Raw genomic sequence first — 24,982 nt, 5'->3', positions numbered from 1 at the left:
ACACATTGAAAGTTTCTGGCACTTTGCACCAAGCAAGTCTATTGGTGCCATTTTTCCAACAGCATTTGCTCATTTTGTGTCTCTGAGTCACATTTTGGTAATTCTCATGGTATTTCAATCTTTTTCATTAATATTATATTTGTTATGGTGACGTGATCAGTGATCTTTGATGTTACTGTTGCAAAAAGATTGAAATTCACTGAAGGCTCAGATGATGGTTAGTATTTTTTAGCAAGAAAGTATTTCTAAATTAAGATCCATACATTTTTCAGACATAATGCTGTTGCATACATAATAGACAATAATGTATACATAACTTTTATATGCAAAAATTTGTGTGACTCACTTTACTGTGATACTTGCTTAACTGTGGTGGTCTAGAACCAACCCTCAATATCTCCGAGATATACTGTGTACAACATAATGATTCAATATCTGTCTATATTGTGAAATGGTCACCACAAGTCTATTAACATTTGTTATAGTTACAAATTCTTCTGTTGAGAACTTTTAAGATTTATTCTCTTAGCAACTTTCAAATATGCAATATAATATTATTAGCTACAGTCATTGTGCAGTATGTTACATCCCCAAGACTTATTTACTTTATAATTGGAAGTTGGTACCTTTTGCTCACACCCAGCAACCCCCAGCCCCCCACCTCTGGCAACCACCAATTCGTCCTCTGTATCTATGGCTCAGTTCTTTGTGTTTTGTTCTTTTTCTTAGACTTCACATATAAGATTGTATGGTACTTGTCTCTGTCTGACTTGTTTCACTTAGCATAATGGCCATCCATATTGTTGCAGAAGGCAAGATTTCCTTCTTCATTATAGCTGAATAATGTTCCTCTGTGTGTGTGTGTGTGTGTGTGTGTGTACCCACACACATTGTCTTTATCCATTCATCTGTTGATGGACACAGGTTGCTTCCATGTCTTAGCTGTTGTAAATAATGCTGCAGTGAACATAGGGGTGCACATAATTTTTGAGCTAATGTTTTTGTTTTCTTCTAATAAATACCTACAAATGGAATTGCTGGATGGTAGTTCTATTTTTAATTTTTAAGGAACCTCCATGCCATTTGTACAGATGCTGCACCAATTTACATCCCACGAACAGTGCAGAAGGGTTTCATTACTCCACATTCTTTCCAGTTGTGTTATTTCTTGTGTTTTTGATAATAACCATCCTAACAGGTGTGAGGTGATATTTCATTGTGGTTTTGACTTGCATTTCCTGATGATTAGTGACACTGAGCACCTTTTCTTGTACCTCTTGGACATATGTATGTCTTTCTTTGGATAAATGTCTATTCGGATCATCTGCACATTTTTTAATCAGAGTTTTTTTTTTACTATTGAGTTGTATTAGTTCTTTATATTTGGATATTAACCCCATATTTAATATGGTTTGAAAATATTTTCTCCCATTTGGTAGATTGCCCTTTCATTTCATAGATGATTTCCTTTGCTGCACAGAAGCTTTTTAGTTTGCTGTATTCCCATTTGTTCGTTTTTGCTTTAGTTGCCTATTCTTTCAATGTTGAATCTAAGACATTATCACCAACACCAATGTCAAAGAGCTTACCACTTATGTTTTCTTCTAGAATTTTTATGGTTTCAAATCTTACATTCAATCTTTAATCTATTTTGAGTTAATTTTTGTGTATGCTATAAGATTGTTCAGTTTCATTCTTTTGCATGTGGCTGTCCACTTTTCCCAACACAATTTATTGAAGACACTGTCTTTCATCATTGTATATTTTTGGCTCCTTTTTTGTAGGTTAATTGATTATTTATGTGTGGTTTTATTTCTATGCTCTCTATTCTGTTGTATTAATCTATGTTTCTGTTTTTAAGACAATATCATACTGTTTTGATTACTACAGCTTTGTAATATAGTTTGAAATGAGGGACCACGATGCTTCTAGTTTTGTTCCTTTTAACATCAGTTTGGCTATCTGGAGTATTTTGTGATTCCATAAAAATTTTAGGATTGTTTGTTCAATTTCTGTGAAAAAAGTCATCTGGCATTTTGATAGAAATTTCAATGAATTTGTAATTGCTTTGGATAGTATGGGCTTTTTAACAATATTAATCTTTCCAGTGCATGAGGACAAATATCTTTTAATACATTTATGCGTTAGTACATTTTTCATCAGTGTTTTATCATTTTCAGTGTACTGATCTTTCACCTTAGTGAAATTTATTCCTCAGTATTTTATTGTTGTTGATAGTTCCTTGTTATATATGGCAACACAACCTTTTTGCAAATAGTGACAGTTTTCCTTCTACCTTCCAATTTTAATAATTTTACTTCTTTTCCTCACCTAATTGCTCTTGGTAGGACTTCTAATACTATGTTGAATGAAAGTGGTGAGAATGGACATCCTTGTCTTGTTCTGGTCTTAGAAGAACTGCTTTTAGCATTTCATAATTGAGTTGATGTTAGCTGCGGGCTTGTCATATATGGCCTCTATTCTGTTGAAGTATGCTTTTCTTCTATACCCACTTTGTTGAGAATTTTTATCATGAATGGACTTGGATTTTATCAAATGCTTTTTAAGTATCTATTGAAATGATATGATTTTTATCCTTCATTTTGTTAATGTAATATATCACATCGATCTGTGGATATTGAACTTTCATTGCATTCCTGGAATAAATCTCATTAGATTATGCTATATGATCCTTTTAATGGTGTTGAATTTGATTTGCTAATATTCTGTTGTGGATTTTTGCATGGGTGTTCATCTGGGACTTTTGCCAGTAATTTGCTATTCTTGTGGCATCCTTGTCTGGTTTTGGTATCAGAGTAATGCTGGTCTTGTAAAATGAATGTGGAAGGGCACCCCCCCCCCCGCCATCTTCTGTTTTTTGGAAGAGTTTGAGAATGATTGGTGTTAATTCTTCTTTGAGTGTTTGGTAGAATTTACCAGTGAAACCATCTGGTCCTGGACCTTTGTTTTTTGCAAGGTTTTTAATTATTGGTTGAATCTCTTTACTGGTAATTTGCTCAGATTTTCTGCTTCTTCAAGATTCAGTCTTAGTAGGTTGTATGTTTCTAGGAATTTACTCATTTCTTCCAGTTGTACAATTTGGTGGCATATAATTGTTCATAGTAGTCTCTTATGATCCTTCATCTTTCTATTGTATCAGTTATGATATCTCCTTATGATTTATGATTTTTGAGTCTTCTCTTTTCTTCTTTGTGAGTCTAGCTAAAGATTTGTAAATTTTGTTTACCTGTTCAAAGAACCAGATCTTAGTTTCACTGACCTTTTTGATTCTCTTTTTAGTTTCTATTTCCACACTGTTATTTATTTCCTTCCTTTTACTAACTTTGGCCTTGTTTGCTCTTCCTCTTCTAGTTTCTTAAAATGTAAAGACAATTTGTTTATTTGAGATTTTTCTTGTTTCATGAGGTAGGAATTTATTGCTATGAACTTCCCACTTAGAACTGCTTTTGCTGCATCCCCTAAGTTTTGGGAAGTTGTATTTCTATTTTCATTTGTCTCAAGGTATTTTTTTCTTCTCTGTGGATTTTTTCTTTGATCCTTTGGTTATTCAGTAGCATGTTGTTTAATCTCCATACATTTGTGAATTTTCCAGTTTTCTTCTTGCAGTGATATTTAGTTTCATAGAACTGTGGTCAGAAATGAAATTTGATATAATTTCAATGTTTTTAAAATTTATTAAGACTTGTTTTGTTGCATAATATGTAATCTTTCCTCTAGAATGTGTGCTTGAGAAAAATGTGTATTCTGTTGTTTTTTTGATGGAATTTTCTCTAAATGTATATTAAATCCTTCTGATCTACCATGTAGTTTAAGACCAATGTTTCCTTATTCACGTTCTCCCAGGATGAGCCATCCATTGATGTAAGTGAGGTATTAAAGTTCCTTACTATTACTGCATTGCCATCTATCCCTTTAGGTGTTACTATTTGATTTATATATTTAAGTGCCCCTCTGTTGGGTGCAAAAATACTTACAAATGTTAAATTCTCTTGTTGGTTTGACTCCTTTACTCTTATGTAATGTTCTTCTTTGTCTCTTATTACAGTCTTGTTAAAGTCCATTTCATCTGATGTAAGTATAGCTACCCCAATTTTCTTTTGGTTTTCATTTGCATGGAATTTCTTTTCCACCCTTTCACTTTGCATGTGTTCTTACAATTGAAAGAAGTCTCTTATAGGTAGCATATTGATGGGTTTTGTTTTTTTAATCCATTTAGCCACTGTATGTCTTTTGACTGGACAGTATAGTCCCTTTACTTTTAAAGTAATTATTGATAGGTATGTACTTATTGCCATGTTGTTAATTGTTTTCTGGCTGTTCTGTTCCTTCCACTAGTCTTCTCCTGTGCTCTTCCTTTGTAGATGGGTGACTTTCTGTAGTGGTATGGTTAGATTCCTTGCTCTTTATCTTTTGTGATTCTATTATAGGTTTTGCTTTATGATTACAGTGAGGCTTACTTATAACAAATCATATTAATAACTGTATTTTAAGTGGATATCAACCTAAGCTTTAATGTATTCTAAAGCTCTATGTTTTCTCTCTCCTCATTTTTTATGTCACATATTACATCTTTATATATTCCTTAACCAATTGTTGTAGTTATAGATATTTTTACTACTTTTGTATTATAACTTTTATATTAGCTTTATAAGTAATTAATCCTTTACCTTGATTATATATTTACCCATCAGATTTATACTTTCATATGTTTTTCTTTAATTAGTACCCCTTCTTTTCAGCTTAAAGAAGTCCCTTTAACATTTCTTGTAAGGCTGGTTTAGTTGTGATAAACTCCTTTAACTTTTACTTGTCTGGAAAACTCTTTATCTTGCCTTCAAATCTGAATAACTTTGCCAGGTAGAGTTTGCTTGGTTGGAAGTTTGTTTTGTTTTGTTTTCCTTTCAGCATTTTAAATACATTGCGCCACTTATTTCTAGCGTGGGAAGTTTGTGCTGCAAAATCGGCTGTTAGTCTTATGGGGGTTCCCTTATATATAGCAAGTTGTTTTTCTCCTGCTATGTTTTAAGATTTTATCCTCATCCTTAACTTTTGATATTTTAATATGTGTTTTGCTCTGGGTCTCTGTGGTGCCTGAATCTAGATGTCTGCTTTCTCCCCTAGGTTAGGGAAGTTGTCAGCCATTATTTCTTCTGGTAAGTTTTCTGCCCCTTTCTCTCTTCTCCTTGTGGCACCTCTATAATGTGAATGTTAGTCCACTTGATGTTGTCCCGTATGTCCATTAAGCTATCTCCACTTTTTTATCATTGTTTTCTTTTTGCTGCTTTGATTGTGTAAGTTCTATTGCCTTGAGGGTTTACTGATTCGTTCTTATGGTTTATCCAGTCTTCAATTGGCATCTTCTGGTAGATTTTTTAGTTCAATTGTTGTATTCTTCATCTCTGTGTCTTCTATCTGGTACTTATATTTTATATCTCTTTGTTGAAGTTATCACTATATTTATCCATTCTTCTCTTTAGTTCAGTGAGCATATTTATGACCATTATTTGGAATTCTTTATCACCTGAGTTTTTGTGTTGTTCTTTCATTTGGAACATATTTCTCTGTTTCTTCATTTTCTTTGACTCTCTGTATTGGTTTCTTTCTAAGCATTAGATAAAACAGCCACCTCTCTCAGTTTTGAAAGAATAGCCTCATGTAGGAGATGAATCTTATCATTCAGTCCTTCCCCAGCTCTTGATTTTCTCTCAAATCTTTGTAATTGTTCCTGAGGCCTATTTAATTTTTAGTGGCTCCCAGTACTTGAGGGTGTGCCAAGACCTGTCAGGGTCCCAAAGGGGAGTATCTCAGTCAGCATCCAGATTCAGGCTGATTGGAAGACCAGACCTTCAGGCAGCAGCTTTTAAAGTACCCAAATATATATGGTCTTGTGGGACCACAAATGTAAGTCCTGCTGGCCACCAGAGCCTGGTGATCTAGAGGTGTCCCCTCAGTGAGGAGTGCACACCAAAATCAGAATACCAGATGAGTGTGCAAGTTCCTCTCCAGGGGATACTGGTGACCTGGAGAAGGAAAGCACAAAGATGGCATCCACTGGCCTTCATCCCTGGAACACACCTTAGTAGGACCTTAGGAGTGTGCCAAACCAAGTCTGTCCCTCAGGCTGAAGCTTCCAGATAAACAAATATGCCTCTTTCACAGAAGGACTAGGGGTGTGTTTCAGTCTGCTGCCTGTGCAGTGCCCTTGGGGTGGTAACCTAAGAACTGTCTTTACCATTGTTATAGTCCTATGGGACCCAGCAATGCAAGTCCCCCTGGCTACCAGAGCCAGTCAGTCAGCAGGCATCCCTTGGGCAGCAGCCACAAAAACCAGGGAGCACAGCAGAGGAAGAGTGCAAATAGAGTGCCCACACTCTGTGGTCTCTGAAAAGGATTACAGTCAACCTTAGATGTGTGTTTAATTAGAAGCTTTTTTCACAGAAATGCTGGGCTCCTCAGACTGTATCCTCTTGCTGTGCCTAGTGGGGGTAGAACTCTCACTAGGGTGAGAGTGGTACCCTCAAGTGTAAGCCCCACTAAGCGTCGGAGTCAGGGTGTCTTGACATGTTCCCTGGGTGCTAGTCACAAAAATCAGGGCACCTGAGGAGAGTCCATGCTCCTCTCTGGAAGATACTGATAAGCTGGATAGAGGCAGAGGTACACAAAGATGGCACCTGCCAGCCTCCATCCCTGTAATTTACCCCAGCAGCCCCCTAGATGTGTGTTAAATTAGATTTCTGCCCCACAGGCAAACAGACACTTCAAGATAGACAAGTGAACCTTTTTCACATCAGGTCTGGGCAACTTCCAATCGATTGCCTCTGCACTTGTACCTGGGGCAAGTGAATCAGAGCACGTAAGTTGTTTAAAAGCCATTTCTCAGTTTTCTATAGCCTTGTGGATGTAATCCCACTGGTTTTCAAAGCTAGATGTCTTGGGGGCTCCTCTCTCAGGTGCAGGTCTTAAATGTTGGGGAGACTGATGTGGGGTTCAAATTCTTCACTCAGCTCCAGGTGTTCAGTTCCCTCCCGCTTTTGGGTGAAGTTTATGGAGAGATTGTGTCTCAGCCTCTCCAATCTGCTTTGATGTGGATTTTTCTTGTTTGCTGAATGTGTAGGAGTTACTCAGTTTTTTTGTTGGAAACTATTCCATAGCTGGCTGTAGATTTTGGTGTCCTGTGGGAGGAGGTGAGTTCAGGATCTTCCTATGTTACCATCCCAAACTAGAACTCCCCTCATCTCCAATTTTGAATAGCAAAAGACCTGATTTGCCTCCTTGTCTATGTTTCAAGTGTTTGAGGAACAAAATATAATAGAACTGTAAATAAATTAGGTGTCAATCTAATAGACTTCAATTTCAGCAAATAAAGAGCTAAATTTCAAACTTTAAACCAAATGAAATAACATATAAAGGAAAGTATTAATGAAGAGTTCTGAGCTTGATATACGAATTTTAAATATATTCTTTTGACCTCAAAATATGAATGTGCAATTTCTATCATATGAATTGACCCATATAGAGATTTCTTAGAAGTAAAACAGATGGCAGAATAGTGCAAGTTTGTAGGTAATTTGACAAAATAAATAAAAACTTATATATAATGAAAGGAGAGAACCATCCCAAGCCATTGTTTTCAAAAGCATGTAAAATTCTATTTAGTTTAGACTTAGCCTTAATGAGAAGAGAATCCTGGGAATTATTACAATCTTGACTAACTGTAAACTCAGCAAAGTGTGCAAAATGTGGTTAATAAAGTTAAAAGGTCTTAATACTAACTCTTCATATGGTGGGATAAGGGCTAAATGGTCACCAATAAAATAGGCAATGCCCTACATATTTGTTTTCTCCTAGTACTAGACACGGTGTGTAGAGCTAAATGAGGGACTTGTCAGCTATTAACTAGAAAGTTCTTTTCATGTATAACATACATAAGTCCTAAGTGCATACATCAATGAGTTGATATAAACATACCACCATCATGTCAAGAAATAGAGTAGTAAGCAACACTGAAAACTTCCATCCATTGCTTCCTCCCAATTTCTACATCTGTCCTTCCAAAAGTTGTTGTCATAATCTTGTGTTCTAACCAGTTTATTTTTACTTTTTTATTGAACTCTATATATATTATATTTTACGTCTTTTTCAGTTAATGTTATATTTGTGATATTTAGTCATGTATGTGATATTTATGCATGTCTAAAGCTTCTTAATTTAAATTACTATATGATATTCCATTGTATATAATAATTGTTTCTATCCATTCTATACTCAATAGAAATTTGGGCTTTTCCCAAATTTGGGCTATTATAGTTTTCTTTTATACTTTTTTAAAATTACAGTTTTCTTTTATATTGTATTTTGCCTTTATTCCTAGGTATTAGATAATTTTGAAGCTATTTTAACATTTAAAATTATATTTTTTATGTTTTCTGTCTGAAATGTATGAATACTATCAATTTTGCATGTGGAATTTATGTTCAGCAATCTTGCTGATGAATTCCTTGTAGATTCTTTGGGGTTTTCTACAGAAAGAATCATATTGGTTTTCAAATAATTGCAAATTTATTGTTTATTTCAAGTCCTTATGCATATGAATTTTTCTTTCCTTTTTATTACACTGTGACCTCAAATGCAATATTGAATAGAATTGGTGACAGCTAACATTCTAATAAATGTTCCATCAGTCTAATTTTTAAAGCCAGTCTATTCTTGGATGTAATATATCTTTTTATTTTTTGAATGATTCTAAGAATTTCTTTTCAGAAGTTTTTTTCCAATTTAACTATGAAGCTCCTATAGGTGATTTTTTTTGTACTCATCCTTCATTGGAGTTCATAATAAATCTGTGGCTAAATATTTTCTTCATCTTCAAAAGACAGTCATTGTCTCTTCAAATATTGTTTTTGTTCCATTCTGTCTCTATTTCCTGTCATTATTTTTGTAGTTCCCTGTGCTCTGCCAAAATCTTATCTCCTAATTTTTCAATCATATTAAACAGTTTATTTCTAATATATCCAAAGCATATATAGAAAAGCCAATGTAATATTTACATATCCAATATGTATAATATATACATGTCCATTTCTAACAAACATACTTAAATTTTCTGTGCATCTGTTTCTATTGTTCATTTGTTCTCTTTGTTTTCAGTTTGTCATGTGCTCTTTTCCTCTCAGCTGCCAAAAATTACCAAAGTTTTGATTCAACAACTAACACTGCATATAAAAATATACATTTGGTATTCTGGATCACGTTTCTTCCCCAAACAATCATTTAATTTTTTAATTGCATTAGCCTGTAAATATAGACATTCTAGATTACCTTAACCCTGTCAGAGGTTATGATTCAAAATTAGGCTTCTTTTCTGTGAGGGCTTGTTTGTTTCTCATCCAACTTTTCTCCTGTGCTGTAGTCCTTATAGGGTCTCAAACCAAAAATGAATGTGGATTTTCCAGAGTTCTTCCTTTACCCTTACACCTAGGATGAAGCCTTTACCTAGGCTTCTTCTAATTCACCTTTCTCCTAGAATGGAGAATTTTGTAAGGTTTCTTTTGCTCTCATCACCATGTACTAGATGAGAATTCTAAGTCTCTCAGCTGCACTTTCAAAACCAGCAATGGATAAAAGTGGTGTCAAAGCCAGGTTTCTCTCTTTGGATTTTTATTCTTTTCTAGATCTTAACCCCAGAATTCCTCACTGAATTGGTAGCTCTCATTTCTCTTTAAGTATATTAAAAATACATTTTCCTAGTCCTCTAGTTATTTTCAGTAGGAAGTATGGTCCAATCGATTTCATCTTTTTTATTGAAGTATTTCAGTGTTCTGAAGACCTAGAGATAAACTTTCACCAGAGAAAAGCCTAAAGTAGATAATGCCAGCTCACAGCTAAAAGACCATCACTCATAAGACCAGTAAGAAATAGGACTACACTCTGTTCTGTCTCTAGTCTGTTTATCTTACTTTTTTTTCCAGGCAACTAGGTGAGTAAGTCCCATGAGACATCTTTGATGAAACCAAATATTGTAAAAAACTGAACATAGTTGGAGAGAAAGTTCAAGGAAATAACATTGTGCATAAACTTTGGAGTTTTTTTCTGCTAGCTGTTTTACCAAGTAGCTAAATAGATGAACAAAGAATTGCAGCAAGAGTAACACAGAAGACTCTAGAAGACAGATTTGTTGAAAGAATAGTCAATTTCCAGAGTACTGGTAATTAAATAGACATTTCTATATACTTAGAGACATTTTATAAGCAGATGAACTAGTCTGAATAGTCTAGATTTAATGACAGTAACAAATGACACCCATATCCTAATAGTTTATTTCTAAAAGTAGGTATATTCCGTGAATAGGTATATTCATGTTGCATACCCAGCACATGTAAGCTAGAATCTTTTCTCTTAGTCACTCGGAAACTTGGACTGATTGTGACTTCCTTTTGAAGCAGGGGCAAGAGGATATGGCTGTTAATATTTCCTCAAGGAAACAGCATATAGAAACAGCATATATTATGTCTCTGTAAATTTCATTTGTCAAATCAAAATCCCATTATTACACACAACTTGAGTAGAACGTTCATCTTTCTATATGTTTGTAAAGCACATGATGAAAATATTTATTGACCAGTGGTGGACTGTGATAACCACTAAGTCTCTATACCCAATATTTCACTCTCTCTGCTTTGAAGTTAGATATCACAGATGGCTTCAGTCAATGGAATGTGAGTTAAAGTAATATTCGGGCAGATGCTTAAAGATCCAGTAAGCAATTTTCTATCCTCTTCATCCCTCTCCTACAGTGTTCCAGGTAGATACATCAACCTGGATCCAGGGGTGAAGATGACTGACAGAGGATAGAGCCTTGGCCAACATTTAAAATGAGCGAGGATCCCTGGACATGGTGACAGAGTAGAAGGACCCGAGCTCACCTCCTCTCAAGAAAACAACAAAATCACAAATAACTGCTGAACAACCGTCGACAAAAAAGGACTGGAACCTACCAAAAAGATATTCTACTTCCAAAGACAAAGAAGAACCCACAACGAGATGGTAGGAGGGATGCATTCATGATACAATCAAATCCCATACCCACTGGGTGGGTGACACACAAACTGGAAAATAATTATATCTCAGAAGTTCTCCCACAGGAGCAAGGGTTTCAGAAGTTCTCCCACAGGAGCAAGAGTTCTGAGCCCCATGTCAGGCTCCCCAGTCTGGGGGTCTGGCATCAGGAGGAGGAGGTCCCAGAGCATTTGGATTTGAAGGCCAGTGGGGCTTGATTGGAGGTACTCCACAGGACTGGGAGAAAGAAAAGCCACTCTTAGAGGGCACACACAAGGTCTCGTGTGCACCATGACCCAGGAGAGAAAGTAGTGACTTCATAGGAGGCTGGGCCATACCTACCTGCTGGTTTTGGAGGGTTTCTTGGGGAGATGGGGGGTGGCTCACTGCAAGGATAGTGGTGGTGGAGGTACTAGGGAGTGCTCAGTGGCATGGGCTCTCCTGGAGGCTGCCATTTTGATGCCAAGACCTGGCCCTACCTGACAGCCCAAAGGCTCCAGTGCTAGGATGCCTCAGGCATCCAACAAACAACAGGGCAGGAACACAGCCCCTCCCATCAGCAGACAGGCTGCTTAAGGTCTTCCTGAGCTCACAGCCTCCTGTAAACATATCCCTTGACATGGCCCTGCCCAACAGAATGACAATACCCAGCTCCACCCACCAGTGGGCAGGCACCAGTCCCCCCCACCAGGAAGTCTGCACAAGCTTCTTAGCCTCACCCAGCGGAGGGCAGACAGCAGAAGCAAGAGGAACCATAATCCTGAAGGCTGTGAGACCACACAAACAGAAAATTAGACAAAATGAGATGGTGAAGGAATATGTTACAGACGTGGGAAAACAATCTACTTGAAAAAAAATTCAGAGTAATGATAGTAAAGATGATCCAAGATCTTGGGAAAAGAATGGAGGCACAGACCAAGAGGATACACCAAGAGGATACAAGAAATGTTTAACAAAGATCTAGAGAACAAACAGAGATGAACTACAATACAATAACTGAAATGAAAAATACACTAGAAGGAACAAATAGCAGAATAAATGAGGCAGAAGAATGGATAAGTGAGCCAGAAGATAGAATGGTGGAGAAATCACTTCCTCTGAACAGAATAAAGAAAAAAGAATGAAAAGAATTGAGGACAGTCTCAGAGACCTCTTCAACAAAATCAAATGCAGCAACATTTGCATTATAGGGGTCCCAGAAAGAGAAGAGAGAGAGAAAGTGCCTGAGAAAATATTTGAAGAGATAATAGCTAAAAACTTCTGACATGGGAAAGGAAATGATCACTGAAGTCCAGGAAGTGCAGAGAGTTCCATACAGGATAAACACAATGAGGAACATGCTGAGACACATATTAATCAAACTGAAAAAAATTAAAGACAAGGAGGAAATATTAAAAGCAACAAGGGAAAGCAACAAATGACATACAAGGGAATTTCCATAATGTTAGCAGCTGATTTTTCAGCAGAAATTCTACAGGCCAGCAGGGAATGGCACAATATGTTTAAAGTGATGAAAGGGAAAAACCTACAATCAAGAATACCCAGCAAGGCTCTCATTCAGATTCGATGGAGAAATCAAAAGCTTTACAGACAAGCAAAAGCTAAGAGAATTCAGCACCACCAAATCAGCTTTACAACAAATGCTAACAGAACTTCTCTAGGCAGAAAAGTCCGCAACTAGAAATAAGAAAATTATGAATGTGAACGCTCACTGGTGAAGGAAAACATACAGTAAAAGTAGGAAATCATCCACACACAAATATATCAACACCAGCAATCATGAGAAAAGGAGAATTCAAATTCAGGATATTGAAAATGTATTTGAAATTAAGAGACTAGCAGGTTAAAAACAATCTTGTATATATGTAGACTGCTATATCAAAACCTCACAGTAAACAAACCAAAAATCTACAATAGATGCACACACACAAAAAGAAAAAGGAATCCAAACACAACACTAAAGACAGTCATCATATCACAAGAGAACAAAAAAGGAAGGGAAGAAAAAAGACCTACAAAAGCAATCCCAAAACAATTAACAAAATGGCAATAAGACCATACATAACAGAATAACCTCAAATGTAAATGGATTAAATGTTCCAACCAGAAGCCATAGACTGGCTGAATGGATAAAAAACAGGACCCATATACAGGCTGTCTACAAGAGACTTACTTCATATCTAGGGACACATAAAGACTGAAAGTGAGGGGATGGAAAGAGATATTCCACGCAAATGGAAATCAAAAGAAAGCTGGAGTAACAATACTCATATCAGACAAAATAGACTTGAAAATAAAGACTGCTACAAGAGACAAGGAAGAAAACTACATAATGATCAAGGGATCAATCTAAGAAGAAGATATAACAATTGTAAATATATATGCACCCAACATAGGAGTACCTCATTATATAAGGCAAATACTAACAGCCGTAAAAGGAGAAATTGATAGTAACACAATAATGATGGGGGATTTTAACACCCCACTTACATCAATGGACAGATCATCCAGACAAAATCATTAAGGAAACACAGGCCTTAAATGACACATTAGGACTGATGTATTGATATTAATAGAGCATTATATCCAAAAACATAATACACATTCTTCTCAAGGGCACATGAAACATTCTCCAGGATAGATCACATGCTGGCCATAAAGCAAGACTCGATAAATTTAAGAAAACTGAAATCATATCAAGCCTCTTTTATGACCACAACACTATTAGATTAGAAATCAACTACAAGAACAAAACTGAAAAAAAATACAAACACGTGGAGGCTAAACAATATGCTACTAAGCAGTGAATGGATCACTGAAGAAATCAAAGAGGAAATAAAAAAATACCTAGAGACAAATGAAGATAAAAACAGAATTACCCAAAATCTCTGGGATGCAGCAAAAGCAGTTCAAAGAGGGAAGTTTATAGCAATATAATCTTACCTCAGGAAACAAGAAAAATCACAAATAACCTAACCTTATACCTAAAGCAACTAGAGAAATTAGAACAAAAAGACACAGAGTTAACAGAAGGAAAGAAATCATAAAGATCAGGGCAGAAATAAATGAAACAGAAATAAAAAAAACAATCAAAAACATCAATGAAACTAAAAAGTTGGTTCTTGGAAAAGATAAACAAAATTGACAAACCTTTAGCCAGACTCATCAGGGGAAAAAATGGAGGTGGCTCAAATCAATAAAATTAAAAGTGAAAAAGAAGTTACAAATGACACCACAGAAATACACAGTATCATAAGGACGCTACTAAAGGCAAATTTATGCCAATAAAATGGACAACCTAAAAGAAATGGACAAATTGTTAGAAAGTTACAACCTTTCAAGACTGAACCAGGAAGAAATACAAAATATGAGCAGACCAGTCAGAAGCACTGAAATTGAAACTGTGATTTAAAAAATTCCAACAAACAAAAGTCCAGGACCAGATGGCTCCACAGGTGAAATCTACCAAACATTTAGAGAACAGTTAACAGCTATTGTTTTGAAACTCTTCCAGAAATTTGCAGAGGAAAGAACACTCCCAAGCTCATTCTATGAGGCCACCATCACCCTGATACCAAAACCAGACAAGTATACCACACACACACGCACACAAATTACAGGCCAATATCACTGATGAACATAGACACAAAAATCCTCAACAAAATATTAGCAAACCAAATCCAACAATACATTAAAAGTATTATACACCACAGTCATGGAGGATTTATCCCAGAGTGTGATACACCACATTAACAAACTGAAGAAAAAAACCATTCATCATCTCAATAGTTGCAGGAAAAGCTTTGGACAAAATTCAACACCAATTTATGATAAAAACTCTCCAGAAAGTACATACAGAGGGAACCTACCTCAACATAATAAAGGCCATATATGACAAACCCACAGCCAACATCATTATCAACAATGAAAAGCTGAAAGCATTTCCTCTAAGATTAGGAACAAGACAAGGATGTCCACTTTCACCACTTTTATTCAACATAGTTTTGGAAGTCCTAGCCACAGCAACCAGAGAAAAAAGAAAAAAAAGAAATCCAAATCAGAAAAGAAGTAAAACTGTCCCTGTTTACAGATGACATGACACTATACATAGACAATCCTAGAGTTTCTACTACCAGAAAATCCACTAGAGCTCATGAATGAATTCGGTAAAGTTGCAGGATACAAAATGAATACACAGAAATGTCTTGCATTTCTGTACACTAATGATGAAAGATCAGAAAGAGAAATTAAGGAAACAATCCCATTTACCATTGCATCAAAAGAATAAAATACTTAGGAATAAACCTACCTAAGGAGGCTAAAGACCTGTACTCCAAAAACTGTACACACTGATGAAAGAAATTGAAGATGACAAAAACAAAGAAAAATATACCATGTTCTTGGATTGGAGGAATCAATATTTTCAAAATGTCTACAGATTCAATGCAATCCCTATCAAATTACCAATGGCATTTTTCATAGAACTAGAACAAAAAATTTTACAATCTGTATGGAAGCACAAAAGACCCCAGATAGCCAAAGCAATCCTGAGAAAGAAAAATGGAGCTGGAGGAATCAGACTCCCTGACTTAGACTATATTACAAAGCTACAGTATTCAAAACAGTATGGTTCTGGCACAAAAACAGAGATAGATCAATGGAACAGGAAAGAAAGTCCAGAGATAAACCCATGCACCAATGGTCCCCTAATCTATGACAACAGAGGCCAGAATATACAATGGAGCAAAGACAGCCACTTAAATAAGTGGTGCTGGGAAAACTGGACAGCTACATGTAAAAGAATGAAATTAGAACACTCCCTAATACCATACACAAAAATAAACTCGAAGTGGATTAAAGACCTAAATGTAGGACCAGACACTATAAAACTCTTAGAGGAAAACATAGGCAGACCACTCTTTGACGTAAATTGCAGTAAGATCTTTTTTGACCCACCTCCTAGAGTAATGAGAATACAAACAAAAATAAACAAATGGGACCTAATGAAACTTCAAAGCTTTTGCACAGCAAAGGAAACCATAAACAAGACGAAAAGACAACCCACAGAATGGGAGAAAATATTTGCTAATTAAGCAATTGACAAAGGATTAATCTTCAAAATATACAAACAGCTCATGCAGCTCAATATCAAAAAACAAAAAACCAAACTGAATGACCCAATCAGAAAAACAACCCAATCAGAAAAAGGGCAGAGGGCCTAAATAGACATTTCTCTAAAGAAGACATAAAGGTGGCCAAAAAGTACATGAAAAGATGATCAACATCACTAATTATCCGAGAAATGCAAATCAAAACTACAATAAGGTGTCACCTCACACCAGTCAGAATGGTCATCATTAAAAAGTGTAAAAACAATAAATGCTGGAGAGGGTATAGAGAAAAGGGAACCTTCCTACGCTGTTGATGGGAATGTAAATTGGTACAACAACTGTGGAGAACAGTATGGAGGTTTCTTAAAAAACTGAAAAAGAACTACCAATGTGAGCCAGCAATTCCACTCCTGGGCATATATCTGGAAGAAAACCATAATTCGAAAAGATACATGCACCCCAAAGTTCATTGCAGCACTATTTACAGTAGCCAAGACATGCAAGCAACCTAAATGTCCATCGACAGAGGAATGGATAAAGAAGATGTGGTACATATATACAATGGGCTATTACATAGCCATAAAAAAGAATGAAATAATGCCATTTGCAGCAACGTGGATGGACCTAGAGATTATCAAACTATGTGAAGTCAGGGAAAGGCAAATATCATGTGATATCAGTTATATGTGGAATTTTAAAAAATGATATAAATGTACTTATTTATAAAACAGAAAGAGACTCACAGACTTCAAAAACAAACTTATTTTTACCAAAGGGGAATTGTTGGGGGGAAGAACAAATTAGGAGTTTGGAATTAACATATACACACTACTACATATAAAATAGATAATCGACAAGGACCTACTGTATAGAACAGGGAACACTACTCAATATTCTTTAATAACCTATATGGGAAAAGAATCTGGAAAATAATGGATATATGTAAAACTGAACCACTTAGCTATACTCCTGAAACTAACATAACATTGTAAATCAACTCTACTCCGATATAAAATAAAAATTAAATTTAAAAAAAGAAGTCACTTGCTATCATATAGTCTCATTATCATTGACATTGAATTTGATCATTTGCTTAAGGTCATACCTGCCAATTTTCTTCACTGATGATTTTTACTCTGTTATTAATAAGTAAAAGAAATTTTGAGGAGCTATTTTAAGACTATATAATATCATGTTACCCTTCAACATTTACCCACTAATTATTGCATCCATGGCCTATTCTTATATAATTTATAATGATGATGATGTTTGAAAATGGCATTACTCTTTTTATATTTCTTAGTTGATTTTCTACTGTTAGGAGGAGGTTTCCCTTTACCATTATTGATGATTAATTAATATTTTTATAGGCTCATGTATTCTAATTTTATTATATAAGCTAGAGTATATTATTAACGTTTGTAATTTTGTTGCTCAAGCTATCTCGTATTTGGCCAGTTACCTGTTTAAAGTGGCGTTGGTGTCCTATTAACATACCCTTATCATTAATTAAGTGTTTTGTTACTTTGTAGTACAGCAAAGTATGCCAGGATATTCTTATTCTTTCTGTTCCCAGCACTGGAGTCAGTCATTTCTCCAAGGAGCTGAGATCATTTTAGTGGAGGTTGGTATTTAGAAACAAATGTTTTTGAACACTTTATGTACTCATTGCTACTGGATGTCATTGCTTCTAGACCCTCTCAGAATACAGAGCATATACATATATAACACATTTATCTTTTTGAGATTCACGCTAATATTTCCAATTTCCAGTTAAACACTGCTGTGTTCTTTCAGTTCTTACTTGTGTTTGTATTCTTTTCTCCAGTAGTATAAAACTGGTATCCATTACACATGATATTTTATTTGTTCATTCCTAAAGTGCATAAAAAGTATTTTCTGAATTGCTATCCCATGCTACTGGGAAAAAAGAGGGAGAGTAAACAAAAGCCTATTAATTAGAGTCACTATTTGTTTAAAGTGCTTTTTGGCTTTAGCCAGAGGGCCTGTTGTCCAGATATTCCTCTATAGTTAATTGAATTGTTCTTATTTATTTTTCTTTACCTTCAGTTTGGTTATGTTGTTTACTTGAAATAGTTTTTTTTCACATATTCATGGTTGTATTCAAATTTTTTTTCCTATTTTTGCCAAGTATGTGAATGGTATACAAATATAAAATAATATTACACAGGAGAATTGGTGATTGCAGCTAAGTTTAATTTTTATCCTCCAAGTTTTTATCTTTTTTCCTACCTACAAGCTTTTTCCTACTCTACAGCTAAGAAGAGATACTGTTGTCATAGTAACAACAAAGAAATATGAAAACTTGAAGATTGAATTGTTTTCAACAGAAGATCTAGTTAAAGTTATGTAACCTTCCTATACCTCAGATTCAATAATCAGGGGTTTGAATTTCCAATTTCTAAAATTTTAGAAAGAGTATAGAACAGTTATGAAGAGGGCAGGTCATAGAACTAAGTGGACTGGCTCTCATTCTTTCTTAGTGGTCCTAGATAAATTATTTAGCCTCTCTTTGCTTCAATTTTATCATATATACAAGGGGCTAATATTAGTACATATCTTACAAGGTTGATAGGCTAATCCTTATTAACATCAACCAATACAGAGATTAAAACATAATAATGAGGTTGGTTCAATATATGAAGTAGGAAGATCCTGAACTCACCTTCCCTACTGGATGCACAATATCTACAGCTCATTTGAAACAATTTCCTCTGGAAAAATACAAAAACTAGCTGGGCAAATCCTACACGTTGGACCAAAAAGAAAAAAAATCATTGAAGTGGGTGGGACGGGCTGATACATAATCCTGCCTTAAACCCCACCTCCAGCAATGGCAGCCAACAATCAGGAAGTAATTAAAAATCCAGAGTTTCATCCTGATGAGTGAAGGATCCCCACATCAGACACCACAAATTTTAAAACTTGCACCTGAAAAATAAGTCCCCAACATATAACTTTTAATGCCAGCATTGCTTTCGTCCACAAGCCCCACAAGGATAAACCAAACCAAGAAGCCATTCTTAAGAGACTCATGCAAGGACTCATCCATTCTGTTAAAGATGGGAAAGTGGAACTTACAGTCAGAATATCATTTTATCATTTAAAATCATTTTAAAAAGTAGAGATTAAGTGATTCAAGACATTAACTGGAGGAGCATTTGCATTATAGGGCTCCCAAAAGGAGAAGAAAGAAAAGGGGCATAAAGTTATCACAGGAAATAATGGCTGACAACATTTCTAACTTGAGCAAAAAAAAAAAATAGACATTCAAAATCTGAGAGCCCCAGACAGTCCAAATAAGATGAACCCAAAGACCCACAACAGGGCTTCCCTAGTGGTGCAGTGGTTGAGAGTCCGCCTGCCAATGCAGGGGACACGGGTTCGTGCCCCCGTCCGGGAAGATCCCACGTGCCACGGAGCGGCTGGGCCCATGAACCATGGCCACCGAGCCTGCACGTCCGGAGCCTGTGCTCCGCAACAGGAGAGGCCACAACAGTGAGAGGCCCGCATACCGCAAAAAAAAAAAAAACAAAAAAAACCCCACAACAAAACATATCACATTAAAATGCAAAAGTTAAAGATAAGGAGAGAGTCTTAAAAGCAACAAGAGAAAAACACCTTGTTCTGTACAAGGAAACTCCCATAAGACTATCAGATTTTTCAGCACAAACTACAGACATGAAGGGAATGGCATGATATTTCCAAACAGACTGTTATAAATATAAGTTGTTATATGTAAGCCTCATGGTATCTGTAAAGTAAAAACATAATGTAGACATGAAAAAATAAAGAGAAAGGAGTTTAAGCATACCAACACAGAAAATCATCAACCCATAAAGGAAAACAGCAAAAAAAGAGAAACAGAAGAACTACAAAACAACCACAAAACAATTAACAAAATGGCAGTATACACATACCTATCAATAATTAAATGTAAATGGACTAAACTGTCCAATCAGAAGACATAGAGTGACTAACTGGATTAAAAAAATGAAACCCATCTATATGCTGTCTACAAGAGACATTTCAGCTGTAAGGACACATGCAAACAAAGTGAATCTATGGGAAAGATATTCCATGCAAATGGAAAATGAAGAAAGCTGGGGTGACTATATTTATATCAGACAAAATAGACTATAAAACAAATACTGGGGCCTTCCCTGGTGGCGCAGTGGTTAAGAATCTGCCTGCCAATGCAGGAGACATGGGTTCAAGCCCTGGTCTGGGGAGATCCCACATGCCGCGGAGCAACTAAGCCTGTGAGCCGCAACTACCAAGCCGATGCGCCACGACTACCAAGCCTGTGTGCCACAACTACTGAAGCCCATGTGCCTAGAGCCCGTGCTCTGCAACAAGAGAAACCACCGCAATGAGAAGCCCATGCACCACAACAAAGAGTAGCCCCCGCTCACCACAACTAGAGAAAGCCTGCATGCAGCAACAAAGACCCAACGCAGCCAAAGATAAAAAAAATTATTTAAAAAAACCCAAATGCTGTAATAAGACACAAATAAGGGCATTGCATAATGATAAAGGGGTCAATCAAACAAGGATATTGCATTTGCAAATTTTTATCCACCCAAAAGCATGGTTCAACATCCACTGATCAATGTGATACGTCACATTAACAAAATTAAAGATAAAAATCATATCATCTCAATAGATGCAGAAAATCATCTGACAAAATTAAACATCCTTTCATGATAAAAACTCTCAAACTAGAATATAAGAAATTACCTCAACATAATTAAGGCCAAATATGACAAACACACAGCTAACTAAACACTTAGTGGTGACAAGCTAAAAGCTTTTCCTTTAAGATTAGGAACAAGTAAAAGAAGGAGAAAGCAAAGAGAACTGTACAAAAAAAAGAAAAAGATTAGGAACATGATAAAGGTGCCCACTATTACTACTTCTGTTCTGCATAGTACTAGAAATCCTACTCAGAGCAATTAGGCAGAAAAAAAAATAAAAAGCATGAAAATCAGAAAGGAAGAAGTACAACTGTCACTACTTGCTGATGGCATGATATATGTAGAAAACCCTCAAGACCCTACCAAAAAACTGTTAGAACTGATAAATGCATTCAGTTAAGTTGCAAGATACAAAAGCAATATACAAAATAAAAAGGGTTGTGTTTCTAACAAACTATCAGAAATAGAAATTAAGAAGACAGACAATCCCATTTACAATTGTATTAAATAATAAAATACCTAGGAATAAATTTAACTGAGGTGGTAAAAGACCTGTACTCTGAAAACTATAAGATGTTGACCAAAGAAATTGAAGAAGACATAAATAAGTGGAAAGTTATTCCATACTCATGGAAAAATTAATAAGGTGTTAATATGGATACTCTTTAAAGCAATCTACAGATTGAAGGCAATCCCTATCGAAATTTAAATGGTATTTTTCACAGGTATAGAACACATTTTTTTTAACATCTTTATTGGAGTATAATTGCTTTACAATGGTGTGCTAGTTTCTGCTTTATAACAAAGTGAATCAGTTATACATATACATATGTTCCCATATCTCTTCCCTCTTGCGTCTCCCTCCCTCCCACCCTCCCTATCCTACCCCACTAGGTGGTCATAAACCACCGATCTGATCTCCCTGTGCTGTGCGGCTGCTTCCCACTAGCTATCTATTTTATGTTTGGTAGTGTATATATGTCCATGCCACTCTCTCACTTTCAGAACAAACAAGTTTTAAAATGTGTAGGGAACCACAAAAAAAAAAAAGCCAAATAGCCAAACCAATCTTGAGAAAGAAGAACACATCTGGGGGGTATCACACACCCTGATTTCAAAGTGTATTGCAAAGCTTTAGTAATCAAAACGGTATGGTATTGGCATAGAAACAAACACAAAAATCAATATAATGCAGTAGAGAACACAGAAATAAATCCACACATAGGGTCAATTAATTTATGACAAAGAAGCCAAGAATATACCATGGAGAAAGAACAGTCTCTTCAATAAATTGTGCTGGGAAAATGGATAGCCACATGGAAAAGAATGAATCTAGATGACTCTCTTACACCATACAGAAAAATTGCCTCTAAATGGATTCAATACTTGAATGTAAGACCTGAAGTCATAAAACTCCTAGAGGAAAACATTGGTGGTAAACTCCTTGACATTAGTCATGAAAACAAAGGAGACAAAAACAAAAATAAACAAGTGGGACTACATCAAACTAAAATTCTTCTGCACAGCAAAGGAAGCCCTCAACAAAATGAAAGGCAACATATGGAATGGAGAAACATTTGCAAACCATATGCCTGATAGAGGGTTGATATCTAAAATACATACAGAACTTCTACAACTCAGTATTAAAAAAAAAACAAATCTGATTAAACTTTGGGCAGAGGTTATGAATGAACATTTTTGGACAAATACAGATAGCCAAGAGGTGCATGAAAAGATATTCAACATGGCTAATCATCAGGAAATGCAAATCAAAACCACAATGAGATATCACATCACACCTGTTAGAGTGGCTAATATCAAAAAGACAAAAAAATAACAAGTGTTGGTGAGGATGTGGAGAAAAGGGAATTCTTGTGCACTGTTGGTGGCAATTTAAATTGGGGCATCTGCTATGGAAAACAGTATGAAAGTTCCTCAAAAAATTAAAAATAGAAATACCATATAATCAGCATTCCTCTTCTGGGTACTTAATCTGAAGAAAAGGAAAACTTGAAAAATTTTATGCATCCCCAAGTTTATTGCAGCATTATTTACAATAGCCAAGATATGAAGCAATCTTAATGTTCATCTGTGGTTGAATGGATACACACACACACACACACACACACACACACACCAAAATATTGGTCAGCCATAGAAAAGAAGGAAATCTTGCCATTTGTGACCACATGGATGGACCTGAGGGAATTATGCTACGTGAAATAAATCAGACAAGGAAAGACAAATACACATGATCTCACTTACATGTGGAATCTAAAAAAGAACAAAATAAAAAAGGACAACCAAGCTCACAAATACAGAGAACAGAATGGTGGTTTCCAGAGGTGGGCGTAGGGAGTGGGTGAAATCTGTGAAGAGTATAAAATGGTATGAACTTCTAGCTATAAAATAAATAAGTCATGGGAATGTACTGTACAGCTAGTGACTATAATTAACAGCACTATGTTGCATATTTGAAAGTTGCTGCAAGAGTAGATCTTAAAAGTTCTCATCACAAGAAAAGAAAATTTGTTAGCTATATTGTGACAGATGTTTACTAAACTTACTATGGTGATACACAATATATACAAATATAGAATCATTGATATAATGATATAAACTGAAACTAATGTAATGTCAATTACACCCCAAGTTAAAATAAATAAAAATAAAAGCCAGTAACAAAACCATATAAATAATAAATGGTAACTATTATTATTCTCTAAATTTTGTGATTCTTCTGACAATAATTAGACTCCAACATCTTTACAGACCCTAATTTACTATGTTTCTATATTCTGATAAAGTAAATTTTTCATAAGAATTAATTAATAATATATCTGCATACCAATATGGAAACATAAATATAGCAAACGAAACATGAAAGGAAAAGATAATTATACATTTAACACCAAAATTATGTGGCTGTACATTTTCCCAGAGGAAATAGAAAGATTTATATGAAATGGATTTAATAAGATTTTCACATGGAAGAATTTTGTATGGTGTTTTGAAGGGAAGGTAGAGGAATGAATTTGCAGAAGAGGAAGACAAAAAAGGGTTTTATTAGGGCTTGTAGGCAGGGAAAATACATTTTGTTGGCTAGATAAAAACTTGGGTCAGAGCTTGTAATTATATGCCCGAGTACTGTAAGTTTATATACTTGCTTAACATGTAACATTTGACTGAAATGCTATATGCATTCTATGCTTTCATATTTTTTTTATAATTATTTTTATCCCTCTTGACAGGTTCTTTCCTGGTTGACACAATCTGTTTAAGAGCTAATTTTCTGTTTTTAGGAAACAAACCAAGAATTTCCAACTCTAAACAATAATGTAGAATTATAGTTGTCTTTGTTGAAAGTTGAAGCTGAAATTAGCTTTTCAGCCTTTCTGATTTTCATTTGCTTTTCACTGTGCTCTTGGGGGGGCACCCATGCATTCATATTACAAAAGTCTGTCAAGATTTTGAGGAGAGTTTATATGCCAATTTTGGACTTCCATTCCCTGAATATCTTCCTTTCTGAGCATTTTCCTCCTAAATTTCCACCCTCTGGAAGCCCCAAATTCTTTCCTCTGATGCCTCAAGTCAAAAAGTCTGGAGTTTTCTGCTTGAGTTTAGCTGACCCACTCCATGTGGACTAAGGAGTGCCCTCCAAACCACATAAATATAGCTATCGCCTCTTTTGTTTCCTTATTTCAAGGGTCAAATCGACTCCAGTTTCTGCCAGACTTTAGTTGCTCTCCAGTGCCTTCAAGTAATTGACTTTTAAAATATTTCATCTGGAGTTGTTATCAGAGAGAAGTTTAGTCTGATATAACCTATTCTTTTATTACCAGAAGCTGGAATGATTTTTAACTTTGAAGATATACAGTTGCCTTCTGAATTCTATTTTTGCTAATGAGCAATACACTTCAGTCTAATTATCATTTTTATAGGTAAGTTCTGATTGCTTTTTAATTACTCTCATTTTCATTGGTTTTCTTCAATTTCCCTGTAGTGTGTGTGTGTGTGTGTGTGTGTGTGTGAGAGAGAGAGAGAGAGAGAGAGAGAGAGAGAGAGAGAGAGAGAGAG

The sequence above is a fragment of the Monodon monoceros genome, unplaced genomic scaffold (assembly GCF_005190385.1).
Source record: "Monodon monoceros isolate NGI ecotype Baffin Bay Population unplaced genomic scaffold, NGI_Narwhal_1 Super_Scaffold_21, whole genome shotgun sequence".
NCBI lineage: Eukaryota > Metazoa > Chordata > Mammalia > Artiodactyla > Monodontidae > Monodon > Monodon monoceros.
The sequence above is the reverse complement of the archived record's forward strand: the minus strand, read 5'-3'. Positions refer to the sequence as shown.